General features: G+C 41.1%; 1 protein-coding gene across 5 annotated transcripts in view; it reads right to left on the bottom strand.

Annotated features, from left to right (window-relative positions):
- Window positions 1-14965, bottom strand: part of LOC137619616 (transcription factor IIIA-like) — a 169589-nt gene extending 154624 nt beyond the window's left edge. For 3 of the 5 annotated variants that reach the window (XM_068349802.1, XM_068349805.1, XM_068349803.1), the window contains exon 1: window positions 14728-14957. The gene's annotated coding sequence lies outside the window, so the exon portion shown is untranslated. Of the gene's footprint in view, window positions 1-14727 lie in introns of all 5 variants that reach the window. The other 2 variants (XM_068349804.1, XM_068349806.1) reach the window with 2 other exon arrangements.
- Between the last annotated feature and the right edge of the window lie 885 nt (window positions 14966-15850).

Here is a 15850-nt window from a genome sequence, read left to right as displayed (position 1 = left end):
AAGCTAACTAAGCTAATATAGAAGTTTCTAGTATAGCGAATAGCTGCAAATTTTAGAGAAATACTTCACCAAACCGTGAACAATACTCCAAAATCATAAGCGTATCCAAGAACGTCTTGCCGGAAGCACGACAGAGGAAAAAGTGAGGTGGCGTCAACGGTCAACAACAAGTACTGTAGTACCTGGCCACAGGTGGCGCTTGTGAGTACACCCCCTTCTAGTATAGTGATAGCTGGCGTATCCCTCCCGTAGAATTCTGTCGGGCAACGGAGTTGACAGCTACATGATTATCGGGTAAGTTTAATATTGAAAAAAGTAACTTTCCTAAAAACAAAAGTACAAAACAGAAACATTCAATACCTGTAGCAATACCCCAAAACAATTTAGCCTTGAAATTACAATAAAGAATATAACATTGCATTAGACTAAATGGTCAATTTCTATTCTGATCATGACTATCTTAAGAATAAAATACATAATTTTTCATTGCTTACTTAAAACTTATTACTGTATAGCGTTTACTTAAAAAGAACTAATTAATGTACAGTATTGACGTTAAGAACACCTTGTGATACATATTTAAAGTATTTGATATTACAGTAAATATCGTGATTTTACATGTACAGGGTACAGTGCTGATGACAATAGCTAAAAATCTAAAATACAGAATACCACTACAGTATATAATTTTCTCTTAAAGCATATAAAAACCATATGAAAACCAATATAAATATTTTACAAATAGATTTCCAGATTGCTTCTGTACATAAACCCTTGTTCTTGTAGCATTCAGCTTTTCCAATTAGGATTAAAGATTAGATGATGAAGATAATAAAATCAAATATAATAAACAGAAAAAAGATATTGTAAATACAGTACTAGGTGGACAGTGTTTGATTTTGAATACAACTACAAAAAAACGTTTGTTGAAAACTATTAATTTTTCACAGTGAAAATCATGAATTTTATTTTTCCCAACTATAAAACCAGTCATTTAAATGGAGTATGATTTCAACTTAGCAGGAAACGGACGTTAAACTTTAAACGAGGTAATAATACTTACTATAGTATGTTCTTTTTAGCGAGGCATATTTACACCGACTCGCAGGGGTGCCCTTTTAGCTCGGAAAAGTTTCCTGAATTCTGATTGGTTAGACAAGATAATTCTAACCAATCAAATAGCAGGAAACTTTTCCGAGCTAAAAGGGAACCGCTGCGAGTCGGTGCAAAACTGCCGCACTAAAAAAAATTGACTATAGTGGGTGGAGGATAAGCTCCTCACACCTGACAGTCAGGTCTACACTCACTTTTAACCTTAGGCCTGGGAAGTATAACAAACTCAGGTTTGTATAGCTAGGACAGATAGAAATTACTTTAAGAATTTGTGATTTCTTTCTATATGAATACAAAACAATGCCCTTTGCTAAAAGAAATGTTCTCAGGAGAGAGGAAGTCCCGATAAACCTAACTGGCTGTGTTTACCTTCATGGGAAATGTCAGAGCCCATGGTCATATAAAGAGGAGGGGAATACTCCGGTCTACCTCCTAACATCATAAGCATGACAATACAGTATAGTAAGTGTTAAGGTAGGCCCTTACAGGTAACTGGTGCATGGAACAGCCTACATCCATGCAACAGATATGTTATGTAAATGCACAATACTGTAATCATGAGAAATGAGTTTGCATACATAATATTATTATTATTACTTGCTAAGCAAGAACTTCAATAGAGAAAATAAGTAAGTGAGGAAACAGATAAACTACAAGAGTAGTAATTAATAATAATATATTTTAACAACAGTAACAATATCAAAGAAAATTTTTCATACACAAACCATAAACCTTTAAAAAACAAGAGGAAGAGAAATAAGATAGAATAGTGTGTCCATGTGTACCCACAAGCAAGAGAACTCTACTCCAAGACAGCGGAAGACCATAGTACAGAGGTTATGGCACTACCCAAGAAGTCCAAATCACTCGGTTTTGAACTGGTACACCGTTTCCCCCAGGATTAAATGGAAATACTTTCTAGAGTAATGGATGGCTATTGGAAAAACTGCATCCTTCAGATCCACTGAAAGCATGAAGTCTTCCTCATGGATGGCAGATCGCAAAATACTTGCCATCTACAGCATATGGTGAACGAAGTTTACAAACTTCTCCACCACAAGACTCCTAACGATCAATCTTCCAAGACTACTGCTACTTGAAATCAGCAGCATCTGAAGATTCTGATGAAAACAAGGAGGCAAAACAACTGGAAAAACACACTTCTTCCTCTTACCAGCCTTCTTCGGGCTGAGGTCTTGGAGGACATCAAAGATGTTAATACAGAAGAAAAGGCAACAGGGTCTTCTTAAACAGTATTGAAGACCACACCAGAGAGTGCTACACCTTACAATGCTTCAACGGTGAAACAGGAGGCAGGCCAGTCTCAGTAAGGGCACTTAGAAATCCTAGAGGCAGCCAAGACTTCCAATAGCTTCCCAGCTGATGGAGCACCATTGGTACCCAAGGAAGGCCTAACCTTCACAAGGTTCAGCTCATCACTAGTCTGAACCTCACCAGGCAAACCAAAATGGAAGGATGGAGGAGTATTACCTTTACTGAAGAAAAGTTAATACTTCCCCTTTCCATGAAGATTTCTACACTGCAGAGCTGCAGAGGAGGCCTCAACCTGCACTCATTACAAGGGGATGATAGTTCCAAGCCATAACCTCTACCAAAAAAACCCAGATGATGAGGATCATCAGCAGGATTAGACCTAAACCTGACACACTTCTTGCTGACTGAAAGGTAAGCAGAGCTCTCACCCACACCACATATTAGTAGTTAACAACTGTACTTTACCTAGCTAAGTTTTAATGATTGTTCCTGCTTTGCTAAAGTCATATTCCTATTAAAGGACTGTGAATTATATTTGTGTATGAAGAAGTCATTTGAGAAAACTTAAGCCTAGAGCAAAGATAAATTATTGTTAATCTACATACCATGAAGAAATTAAATCAAAGATATGTACTATGAATGACTAGTTCCCTTAGGACAACTACGGTGCATAGCATCGGCATTCTGTTAAGGTGCCTTATTGGAAAACTTCCCAATACTGTACAAAAAATTTTCCTTCTTTATACCCAATACCTCAAGAACTGCTTTCCAGACAATACAATACTCTAGATATTGAAGTACAGCATTCTTGTTTACTAACATTTTTTAGCTCTGCTTTCTAATCTGTGAAAGGTACCTTTCAAATGGCATTACACTTTACCAAAAGAACGTTTAATCATTGCCAGTGACAAAATAATACTTAATAATAATGAGAGGATTAGAATAGTGGACATTTATTATACAGTTTAGTACTACCATTAGCTCGGTAACAAGGTACCTGGTTCTTTGATCTTAATGCTGGAATAAAAGAGAGTTGACTAAAGATCAACTCCTAGCATGCATAACCTCAACTGACATGTCATCTAACATGTGCTAACTTCTATAGAAGCTAGAAATTTGCAAGAAAAAATTTGTCATCTAACTTGTGCTAACTTCTACAGAAACTAAAAATTTACAAGAAAAAATTTGTCATCTAACTTGTGCTAACTTCTACAGAAACTAAAAATTTACAAGAATAAATTTGTCATCTAACTTGTGCTAACTTCTACAGAAACTAAAAATTTACAAGAACAAATTTGTAATCTAACTTGTGCTAACTTCTACAGAAACTTAAAATTTACAAGAACAAATTTGTAATCTAACTTGTGCTAACTTCAACAAAAAATGTTATTTTTATTAGTAAAATAAATTTTTGAATATACTTACCCGATAATCATGTAGCTGTCAACTCCGTTGCCCGACAGAATTCTACGGGAGGGATACGCCAGCTATCACAATACTAGAAGGGGGTGTACTCACCAGCGCCACCTGTGGCCAGGTACTACAGTACTTCTTGTTGACACCTCCTCAATTTTTCCTCGGTCCACTGGTTCTCTATGGGGAGGAAGGGAGGGTCAATTAAATCATGATTATCGGGTAAGTATATTCAAAAATTTATTTTACTAATAAAAATAACATTTTTCAATATTAAACTTACCCGATAATCATGTAGCTGATTCACACCCAGGGGGGTGGGTGAAAACCAGTGTACAAGATTAAAGGATAGCTAAGTATCCCGTATTTCATATAATCAGTTATCTCAAAATAACAATGAAATAATAAGTACCTGGTAAGGAAGTCGACTTGAACCGTTACTCTGCCTTTTTTTAAGTTCGTCTTCCTTACTGAGCGCAGCGTTCCTCTTAGGAGGCTGAATCAACTCAAAGGTGCTAAAGTATATAGGGCTGCAACCCCTACTAAAGGACCTCTACACAACCTCTAACCCAGGCGCTTCTCAAGAATGAATTGACCACCCGCCAAATCAAAAGGATGCGGAAGGCTTCTTAGCCTACCGTAACAACCATAAAAACAACAATAAAAGCATTCAAGAGAAAGGTTAAAAAAGGTTATGGGATTAAGGGAATGTAGTGGCTGAGCCCTCACCTACTACTGCACTCGCTGCTACGAATGGTCCCAGGGTGTAGCAGTTCTCGTAAAGAGACTGGACATCTTTAAGATAAAATGATGCAAACACTGACTTGCTCCTCCAATAGGTTGCATCCATTATGCTCTGCAGAGAACGGTTTTTATTAAAGGCCATCGAAGTAGCTACGGCTCTCACTTCGTGGGTCCTTACCTTCAGCAAAGCAAGGTCTTCCTCCTTTAAGTGAGAATGGGCTTCTCTAATCAGAAGCCTTATATAATACGAAACCCCGTTCTTGGACATGGGCCTCGAAGGGTTCTTGATTGCACACCATAAGGCTTCTGATTGTCCTCGAATAGGTTTTGACCTATTAAGATAAAATTTCAGAGCTCTGACAGGGCAAAGAACTCTTTCTAGCTCGTTACCTACCATGTTGGAGAGGCTAGGTATCTCAAACGATCTAGGCCAAGGACGTGAAGGAAGTTCATTCTTAGCTAAGAATCCAAGCTGTAAAGAACATGTTGCAGATTCGGATGTGAACCCAATGTTCTTGCTGAAGGCATGAACCTCACTGACTCTCTTAGCTGTTGCAAGGCAGACGAGAAAAAGAGTCTTGAGGGTAAGGTCCTTGAAGGAAGCTGACTGGAGAGGTTCGAACCTAGGTGACATAAGGAACCTTAAGACTACGTCTAGATTCCAGCCTGGAGTGGGTAGACGACGTTCTTTAGTAGTCTCAAAAGACTTAAGGATGTCTTGAAGGTCCTTGTTGGAAGAAAGGTCCAAACCTCTGTGGCGGAGAACTGAAGCCAACATACTCCTGTACCTTTTAATCGTAGGAGCTGAAAGGGATCTCTCATTCCTAAGATGTAATAGGAAGTCAGCTATTTGGGTCACAGAGGTATTGGTAGAGGAAACTGCATTGGCTCTACACCAGCTCCGGAAGACTTCCCACTTGGATTGGTAGACTCTACGAGTGGATACCCTCCTTGCTCTGGCAATCGCACTGGCTGCCTCCTTCGAAAAGCCTCTAGCTCTAGCGAATCTTTCGACAGTCTGAAGGCAGTCAGCCGAAGAGCGTGGAGGTTTGGGTGCAACCTGTCTACGTGAGGTTGACGTAGAAGGTCCACTCTTAGAGGGAGAGTCCTGGGGACGTCGACCAGCCATTGTAGTACCTCTGTGAACCATTCTCTTGCAGGCCAAAGGGGAGCAACCAGCGTCAGCCGTGTCCCTTCGTGCGAGATGAACTTCTGAAGGACTTTGTTTATGATCTTGAACGGTGGGAATGCGTAAAGGTCGAGATGGGACCAGTTCAGCAGAAAAGCATCCACATGAACTGCTGCTGGGTCTGGAACTGGGGAACAGTACAAAGGAAGTCTCTTGGTCATGGAGGTGGCAAACAGATCTATTGTCGGCTGACCCCACAAGGTCCAAAGTCTGTTGCACACGCTCTTGTGGAGGGTCCATTCCGTGGGGATGACCTGATCCCTTCTGCTTAGGCGATCTGCTGAGACGTTCATGTTGCCCTGAATGAACCTCGTAACTAGGGTGAGGTTTAGACCTCTTGACCAAATGAGGAGGTCCCTTGCTATCTCGTATAGGCTCCTCGAATGGGTCCCTCCTTGCTTGGAGATGTAAGCCAAGGCTGTGGTGTTGTCGGAGTTCACCTCCACCACCTTGCCTAGCAGGAGGGACTTGAAGTTCAATAGGGCTAAATGAACTGCTAGTAGCTCCTTGCAGTTGATGTGGAGCGTTTCCTGTTCCTCGTTCCACGTTCCCGAGCACTCCCGTCCGTTCAAGGTCGCGCCCCAGCCCGAGTCCGATGCATCCGAGAAGAGATGAAGATTGGGGGTCTGAATCGCCAACGATAGGCCCTCCCTGAGAAGGAGATTGGTCTTCCACCACAAGAGAGTGGTCTTCATCTCTTTGGTGACTGGGATAGAGACTGCTTCGAGAGTCAAACCCTTGTCCCAATGAGCTGCAAGATGGAATTGAAGAGGGCGGAGGTGGAGTCTCCCTAGCTCGACGAACAGGGCCAACGATGAAAGGGTCCCTGTGAGACTCATCCACTGTCTCACCGAGCAACTGCTCCTCTTCAGCATGCTCAGGATGCAATCTAGGGCTTGGCTTATCCTTGGGGCCGATGGAAAAGCCCGAAAATCCTGACTCCGAATCTCCATTCCCAGGTACACAATGGATTGGGAGGGAATGAGCTGGGACTTTTCTAGATTGACTAACAGACCCAGTTCTTTGATCAAGTCTAAAGTCCAGTTGAGACTCTCCAGACAGCGACGACTCGTGGAGGCTCTCAACAGCCAGTCGTCTAAGTAAAGGGAGGCTCTGATGTCCGATAAGTGGAGGAATTTTGCTATATTCCTCATCAGATGCGTAAACACCATAGGAGCTGTGCTTAGGCCAAAACACAGGGCTTGGAATTGGTAGACAACCTTTCCAAAAACGAATCTCAGGAAAGGTTGGGAGTCTGGATGAATAGGAACGTGAAAGTAAGCATCTTTCAGGTCCAACGAGACCATCCAGTCCTCCTGCCTGACCGCTGCTAGGACCGACTTCGTCGTCTCCATCGTGAACGTCTGCTTGGTGACATAAGCATTGAGCGCGCTGACGTCCAGCACCGGTCTCCAACCTCCTGTCTTTTTGGCCACCAGAAAGAGACGGTTGTAGAAGCCCGGGGATTGATGGTCCCGGACTATAACCACTGCCTTCTTCTGTAACAGGAGCGACACCTCCTGGTGCAACGCTAGCCTCTTGTCCTTTTCTTTGTAGTTGGGAGAGAGGTTGATGGGAGATGTGGTCAGAGGGGGTTTGCGGCAGAATGGTATCCTGTAACCCTCCCTCAGCCAACTGACAGACTGGGCGTCTGCACCTCTCTTTTCCCAGGCTTGCCAGAAGATCTTGAGTCTGGCGCCTACTGCTGTCTGGAGAGGAGGAGAGTCAGTTTTTGCCTTTAGAAGCCTTGGAACCTTTCCTAGACTTGCTCCTGGAAGAGTCTGGACGGGAGCTTCCACGGCTGGGGGCTCTACCACGAAAGGGCGGAATAAACCTCGTAGCAGGAGTATCAGCCACTGGGGTGCGATAAGTCCTGGGGACTGAGGTAGCAACCTTAGTCTTACGAGCCGATGAGGCCACAAGATCATGGGTGTCCTTTTGTATCAGGGCCGCAGACAAGTCCTTAACAAGCTCTTCAGGAAACAGGAACTTAGAGAGCGGAGCGAAAAGGAGTTGAGACCTTTGACAAGGTGTGATGCTGGAGGAAAGGAATGAACAAAGCTGCTCCCTTTTCTTAAGCACTCCTGACACAAACATCGAAGCAAGCTCGCCAGATCCATCCCTAATAGCCTTATCCATGCAGGACATTAAGAGCATGGCTGAGTCCTTGTCCGCAGGGGAGGTCTTCTTGCTAAGGGCCCCCAGGCACCAGTCTAGGAAATTGAACATCTCAAAGGCTCTAAATACACCCTTTAGGAAGTGATCTAGATCGGAGAAGGTCCAGCAAACCTTAGAGCGCCTCATTGCTGTTCTACGAGGAGAGTCTACCAAGCTTGAGAAGTCGGCCTGGGCAGAGGCAGGTACTCCCAAGCCTGGTTCCTCTCCTGTGGCATACCAAACGCCCGCTTTAGAAGTGAGCTTAGTCGGAGGAAACATAAAGGAAGTCTTTCCTAGTTGTTGCTTAGACTGCAACCACTCCCCTAAAATTCTTAACGCTCTCTTAGAGGACCTTGCAAAGACGAGCTTAGTATAAGATGACTTGGCTGGCTGCATGCCCAGCGAAAACTCAGATGGCGGAGAGCGGGGGGTAGCAGAGACAAAATGGTCTGGGTATACCTCTCTGAAAAGAGCCAAGACCTTACGAAAGTCAATAGGAGGCGGAGAAGACTTGGATTCATCCACGTCTGATGAGGGATCCAGGTGTGCAACCTCATCATCAGAAACCTCATCACCAGAGTGTAGCGAAGTGAGAGGTAAGGTATGCTGAACAGCAGAGTCAGCACGAGCGGGAGCAAAAACGCTTGTGGTTTCATCCTCAAGTCTCTGCTGCTGAGGCAACACCTGAGGCTCAGGCTGCAAAGGCTGGTCAAAAGAAGTAGCAGAAGGTAGGCGCATGGGTGGAGGAGGCTGACTCCTGGCATGAGTGTCTTGCCTCAAGGGTTGCGCTTGCTGTAAGGTGAGCGGATGCGCAGTAGCAAGTTCCTGAGGAACGAGTTGAGGTTCCTGAGGTGTGAGCTGCGAGAGTTGGGGTAGAGGCTGCGCAGAACGCATAACTTGTCTCGCGAGTTGAGGTTCCTGAGGCGCAAGGCTAAGGTGTTGAGGCTCTCGCCTTGAGGAGGGTTGAGGTCGCTGCAGCGAGAGCTGAGGTGTCTGCCTCATGGATGGGAGAGGTTGTTGTACCTCAAGAGAGTGTTGCCTCACTGGTGGAACCGCAAGTGGAAGCGGAGGAAGTAGGGTATAAGCTTCCTGTTCCCATTGCTGAGGTTGCCTTAAGGAAGGCGGAGGTAGCTGCACACCACTGGAAACTGGTAACTCAGTACGTGGTAAGGTATCCTGAGGAGCCTCAACATCGTACGCCTGGCAGGCAGGACTGCGGTTAGGCGGAGCGATCGCAGGAGGAGGTGTAACCTTCTCAGCCTGACACTCACGCATCAAGACCGCAAGTTGTGACTGCATGGACTGCAGTAGAGTCAACTTGGGGTCGGCAGACACTAAGGTCTGCTGAGGCAAAGCCTTAACATAAGAGATCTGTTGCGGCAGCACCTTACTCCTCTTAGGAGGAGTGCCTTCAACTGATGACTGCGGCGAGTCAGAGCTGATCCAATGACTGCAGCCAGGTTGTAGAGCTCTTGAGGTCTGGACTCTGCGTTTGAGAGGTCTTGAGACCTGAGTCCAACGTTTCCTCCCTGACAATTCTTCAGCAGACGAGTAAAAGACGGGCTCAATCGTCTGCGGGTGGGAGTGACGGTCTCTGGAAGACACGCCCGCAACCACCGAGGATACTTCTGTGTGCCGATCAAGGCCTGCCGAACCCTTTTGCCCTTCGACATTGCTTCTCCCCTGGGCTTGGGAGCTTGCAAGAGGTCCCGGACTGGGAGGACGACTGGCACGCACAGAAGTACCCTCACGCACCACACTGACACTGACACTAGCACTTGGCACTGCACTGACACTAGCACTCGTCACAGCACTGGCACTATTACCACCCACTGCACTCTTGACCTTAAGTTCCTTGACTTCGGCCAAAAGAGACTTATGATCACTAACCACCGACTCCACTTTGTCACCTAAAGCCTGAATGGCACGCAAAACAACAGACATATCAGGTTGAGGGCAAATAGTAGGTTCGGGGGTAGCCACTACAGGGGGAGGAAAAGGTAGGGGATCATGAGGTGAGGAAAAAAGTGAAGAGCGAGAAGAACTTCTCCTAACTCTCTCTCTCTCTAACTTGGTTGAATACTTAAGAAATCGGACAAAATCAAGTTCCGAAAGTCCGGCGCATTCCTCACATCGATCTTCCAACTGACAGGGTCTTTCCCTACAGTCAGAACAAGCGGTGTGAGGATCTACCGAGGCCTTCGGAATACGCCTATTACAAGACCTACATCGTCTATGGGGTGGGGCTTGTGAAATGTCAGACATCTTGAATCAAAGAGTTAGCCAAGTGGGGATTCCAAATCAAGCAAAAAGATCGTTAACCATTAATCAGTCTAAATAATAGCTATCTAAGCTAATATAGAAGTTTTCCAGTAAAGCGACAGCCGAAATCTGAGAGAAATACTTCACCAAAAGCCGTGAAAATACTCCAAGATCATAAGCGTATCCCAGAACGTCTTGCCGGAAGCACGACAGAGGAAAAATTGAGGAGGTGTCAACAAGAAGTACTGTAGTACCTGGCCACAGGTGGCGCTGGTGAGTACACCCCCTTCTAGTATTGTGATAGCTGGCGTATCCCTCCCGTAGAATTCTGTCGGGCAACGGAGTTGACAGCTACATGATTATCGGGTAAGTTTAATATTGAAAACTTAAAATTTACAAGAACAAATTTGTAATCTAACTTGTGCTAACTTCTACAGAAACTTAAAATTTACAAGAACAAATTCAACAAGAATCCTTAGTAGTCAGACTTCAGAAATAGATAAAAAGAATCATAAATTTTAAGTTATTTGTATTTTTTTTAACCAAATAACCAAGAGACCTTCACTAGGATTTCAATAAAGCAAGAATAGCAGCTTAAACTATTAATGAGATAGTACAGTAGTAGTAGCAGCTGAAAGGTGACGGGATAGGCCCTACACGGTTGCATTACCTTCACTTTAATGACTTATGCGGTGGCTGATGCGGGCACTGTAACTTGAGGGTCTCTTGTTTGTATGGGTAAGAAAAATACAAATTGATTAAAAAATTTTTGATTTTTTTCGTACACATAATAAAAACCTTCAACCTTTAATTGGATACTCTTCCTTAGGAGGAAGAAAGTCCCTGAAACCAATCTGGTGAAAGTAAGGACTCCTGTCAACCTTCTAACAACCTGAGCAAGATGTTGCAGGTGTTATACTAGGGGGCCATGAAAGAACCTAAGGATATGGTGCTAGAATGAATGGTCATTATGAGAAATGGGTTGGATATTTTTCATCTACCTTTCTCCCACTTAGGGAGGATGGGGAAGACACTTCTGTAAGTAAAAGTTACTTGGTTATGAGGCTTCCCTGCATTTGGTGTGCAATCAAGCATACAACACAGCAACTGCTTCACTCCAAAAAAGGGAATAAAGAAGAGGAAAATAGTCAGGCATTCTACCTCTCCTAGACTTATGTCGTAACTGCTATCTTAGACAAGGTGGTACTTGCCCTGTGAGGGAGCTAGGTTTGCAACATGACTTGATGAGCGGCTACTGCAGGACCAGGATAAGGTTATCCAGAGACCTATAGATAAACTCCTGAGGTTAGACGGCAGTGAAACATGTCTGTCATACCACACTCCTACATTCTGGATTAGCGCCACTGACAGGTTCTTCTTGAAGGTTATGACAGATCTGATACCCAACTTATGAACTCAAACTGGGATGGGACTCAAGAGACTCTTTAGCTACTGTAAGCTGCACTTCTAGGAGAAAGACACTCCAAAATCAAACCATTGTTCTCTAGTCTGGGGTAGTGCAATAGCCTTTGTACCATGGTCTTCTACTGTCTTGGGGAAGAATCTCTTGGTTGAGGGTACGCTCAATCACACTATTCTATCTTATTTCTTTTCCCCTTGTTTTTTTTTTTAAGTTTTTATAGTTTACGTAAAAAAAGATTCCTTTCATTGTTTTTACTGCACTTGAAATATTTTATTTTAATTGTTAATTACTTCTCCTGTAGTTTATTTATTTCCTTATTTTCTTTCTACACTGGGCTATTTTCCCTATTGGAGCCCTTGGGCTAATAGAATCCTGGTTTCCAAACTAGGGTTGTAGCTTAGCAAGTAATAGTAACAATAATAATAATGGTAAGATACTTTAATTTCTTGCGAAACACAAGAACTATAGTATATTTGTTCCTATACGTAATACCTGTAAAAGAATTTCGACCTTTAATATGAGAATGACTTCAGCTAAGCTGTAACCAACCATTAAGCTTTAAACGAGGTAAACACACCAGGATGCACAATGGTGAAGAAATCCCACCCACCCGACAGATAGCGCTAACCTTCACTTTGACCGCCAAAGAGTACAGACATAATTTCAAGCGCTTAGCTGAATTATTAATACGTTTTGCTCTCTCTTTTTCAATTGCTTTTGTCCGTTTTGTTTGATGTCAGCTTCATGGTCAGACATGCTGTTGTGTCCCTACAATTCTAGTAAAAGCTGTGGTCAATATATGAGCAAACTGGAAGTCGATGTGATGTAATTATATTTTCCCACCTCAAAACAAAAAAAAACCTAACAACTGTTTTCACATGAACTAAGCTGTTTCTGGTATTGACCTGATTTCTGAAAATCAGCCATTAGTGCAGAGGGGGAAAGGGCTCATTACGAGAAAAATATTTTTTTTTACTTGTAACTGCAGATACTTGTTTTGCTGTGGGGTCATTTGTGATACTACCACTTTAGAGTTATTGGGTCCTTTGATTGGCCAGGCAGTACTAGGAGCCTTTGTATATCAGCGGCCAGTTCCTAAAGCGTTCATTGAAAATGAACATCAACTAACATAAACTTTCCCCCCTAACCTAACCTACAAGCCGTGTCCTTACCTACTTACCTAACGGGGGGACTAACGGCCCCTGGCGACCCCCCTTACACTGCAATATTCTAAGTTAGACATAATAATACATACAGGTGGCCGCTATCATACATACACCCCCAGTACGGTTTCATTGTAGTGTATTACAGGGCAATGTAACCTAGGAAAGCAACAACTTTTTCTTATAGAAAAAATTACGCTCTCTTCGAAAATGACACTCGTTCCCATCGCAAATGAATAGTTTCAGAAATATATATACATCTATATCCTCCAATAATGGGGGACCCCCAGTGGGAACTCGGGGTTTTGGGTGGGGAAAACGTACTGGGGAATCGATATATATACGTAAAACAAGCCTTTTCTTCTCTATACATTACCTTCTTGAAATTATAATAACCAGAGGAAAATACAAAACAGTATATCTGGATAAACTTTGGAGGCGCCTTTACAAAGATTGTGTCATGAAAAAATACAGTAACCAGTGCTGCCAACGTCCGATGTAGATCAAATGGTATTTTGTGACCTGTCATACTACTAGGCTAGGTTAGGTGGGTTTGTTAGGTTCTGTGCCCTTTTTGTACTTTTTATATATTGAGTAAAACTTATATGGAGAAATTATTTAAAATACATATGGAAATATCTATCATTACTATCTTTAGTAATGTCAGCGTGCCGTTGGTAACTCTGTGTACCATACGTCAACGTTGGTAACACTGTGTATTATTGGTAACGTTGCTAATGTTATCGTTCGTTCGTAAGAGAAGTGACACCGTGCAACTCAAAAGTTATCCGAATTGGTTGATCTGTTTGTTTCCGATTGAAATGAACATCAAATTCGGTTAATTCACGTTATTTACTATAAGAAAACAATTATATATCATTTCCCCAGTATGTTTTCCCCACCCAAAACCCCGAGTTCCCACTGGGGGTCCCCCATTATCGTAGGATATAGATGTATATATATTTCTGAAACTATTCATTTGCGACGGAAACGAGTGTCATTTTTGAAGAGCGTAATTTTTTCTATAAGAAACAGTAGTTTTTTTCCTAGGTTACATTGCCCTGTAATTCACAACAAAAATACCCCCAGTACTACGCTGGATCCATCTCTTTGGCTAGGGCTCACTTTTCGGAGCCTTTGTATACCAGCGGCCAATTCCTCCCTGTACATGGAAAATGGACACCCAACTAACTTAATCTCCCACAACCCCGCCCCCTAACTTAACTTACAAACCATGTCTTTGCCTAACAGGGGCGAACAACCCCCCTTGCGACCCCACTTATACTGCCGAATTCTGAGTCGGCCATCATCATACATACAGGTGGCCGCTATTATACATATACTCCCCTTTTTCCTTTGCCTAAATATAAACCATATAGTCTGGCCTATTCTATCCACATTCTCTGTCCTTATACACCTGACAACACTGAAATTACAGAGCCTTTGTATATCGGCAGGCAGTTCTTCCCAGGTGCACAGAAAATGAACATCAACTAACCTAACCTAAACCTTGCCAGCTAATCTAACCTACTAGACATGTCCATACCTACATACACACTACTCTATCTTATTTCTCTATTTGTTTTTTAAGGTTTTAATAGATTATATATGAAAAAACTTTTTAATGTTGTTACTGATTTGAACATATTTCAATTGCGTATACTCTTTTTGTAGTTTACTTCTTTTCCTCACTAGGCTATTTTCCCGTGTTGGAGTCCTTGTCCTAATAGCATGCGGGTTTTCCAACTAAGGTTGTAGCTTAGCTATTAATTACCGTGACTTGTACAAGCAATAACATCAAAACTAGTTAGAAACTGTACGGTTCATCATTCATGCACAGTCAGAAATTAAAACATTTTGTTTGCTGCAAATTTCAAAAATGTCTTAAAATGTGAATATTTTTGGAAAAGAAACAAATTCTTTGGAAAAGAAACAAATTCTTTGGAAAAGAAACAAATTCTTTGGAAAAGAAACAAATTCCATCTTACCTTTGACCCCACAAATGCTGACGAAGGATACTACCGAATATCTTGATAGTAATATAAAAGTACCAAATAACATTTATCTAGAACCACTTCACTGATTTATACTTACAATTACATTAAAATTCCAGAAATACTTTTTTTAATCAAAACATAAATCGAGGTGTTTCTAGTGTTTTCTACATAGTCTTACTCACGCTTAGGTCTTGTTTACTTGTTTACAGAATTTAAGAAACGGCAGCAAATTGCAATCACGTGTACCAGTCTCCAGATGTGTTAGACTAAATTTCCCTGTTTTTGTCTTCAAAAATTCCCTTTTTCAAGCAAATTTCCCTGTTTTGTAAGATATATATATATATATATATATATATATATATATATATATATATATATATATATATATATATATATATATATATATATATATATATATATATATATATAATATATATATATATATATATATATATATATATATATATATATATATATATATATATATATATATATATATATATAATATATATATATATATATATATATATATATATATATATATATATATATATATATATAGATATATATATATATATATATATATATATATATATAATATATATATATATATATATATATATATATATATATATATATATATATATATATATATACAGTATATATATATATATATATATATATATATATATATATATATATATATATATATATAATAAAAATTTACTAAAAGAAATACTGTTTTTATATGGCTTTGACAAAATATTTTTTCATGATTTTATATATGGTATTCTCTAAAATATTCATCCCTGCTCTTTATAAAGTGTTATTTTTCTTCCTTCAGACTAAAGAAAACTAAAGAAAAAAAAATAATGAAGGTAAAATAAATTTTTATTACTTTTAGTGTTCTGAACCATTTTCATAAAGTACAGGAAGATGAGAATTCTTTGGGTTGGATTGAAAGCTTCCTTAATCCTAAACTGAAGGTATCCCTTGCCTTTTTACTTTAGATTTCACGACTTTCCCAATTTTTTTTCTACCATCTATCCTGCATTTCATATATATGAAATCTTCCAGCAGAATTTCCGTTTTCCTCTTGATTTTGAAGTCTTTT

Source organism: Palaemon carinicauda, chromosome 26 (genome assembly GCF_036898095.1).
Source record: "Palaemon carinicauda isolate YSFRI2023 chromosome 26, ASM3689809v2, whole genome shotgun sequence".
In the NCBI taxonomy this organism is placed as follows: Eukaryota; Metazoa; Arthropoda; class Malacostraca; order Decapoda; family Palaemonidae; genus Palaemon; species Palaemon carinicauda.
This window is presented reverse-complemented; position numbering and strand designations above follow the sequence as displayed.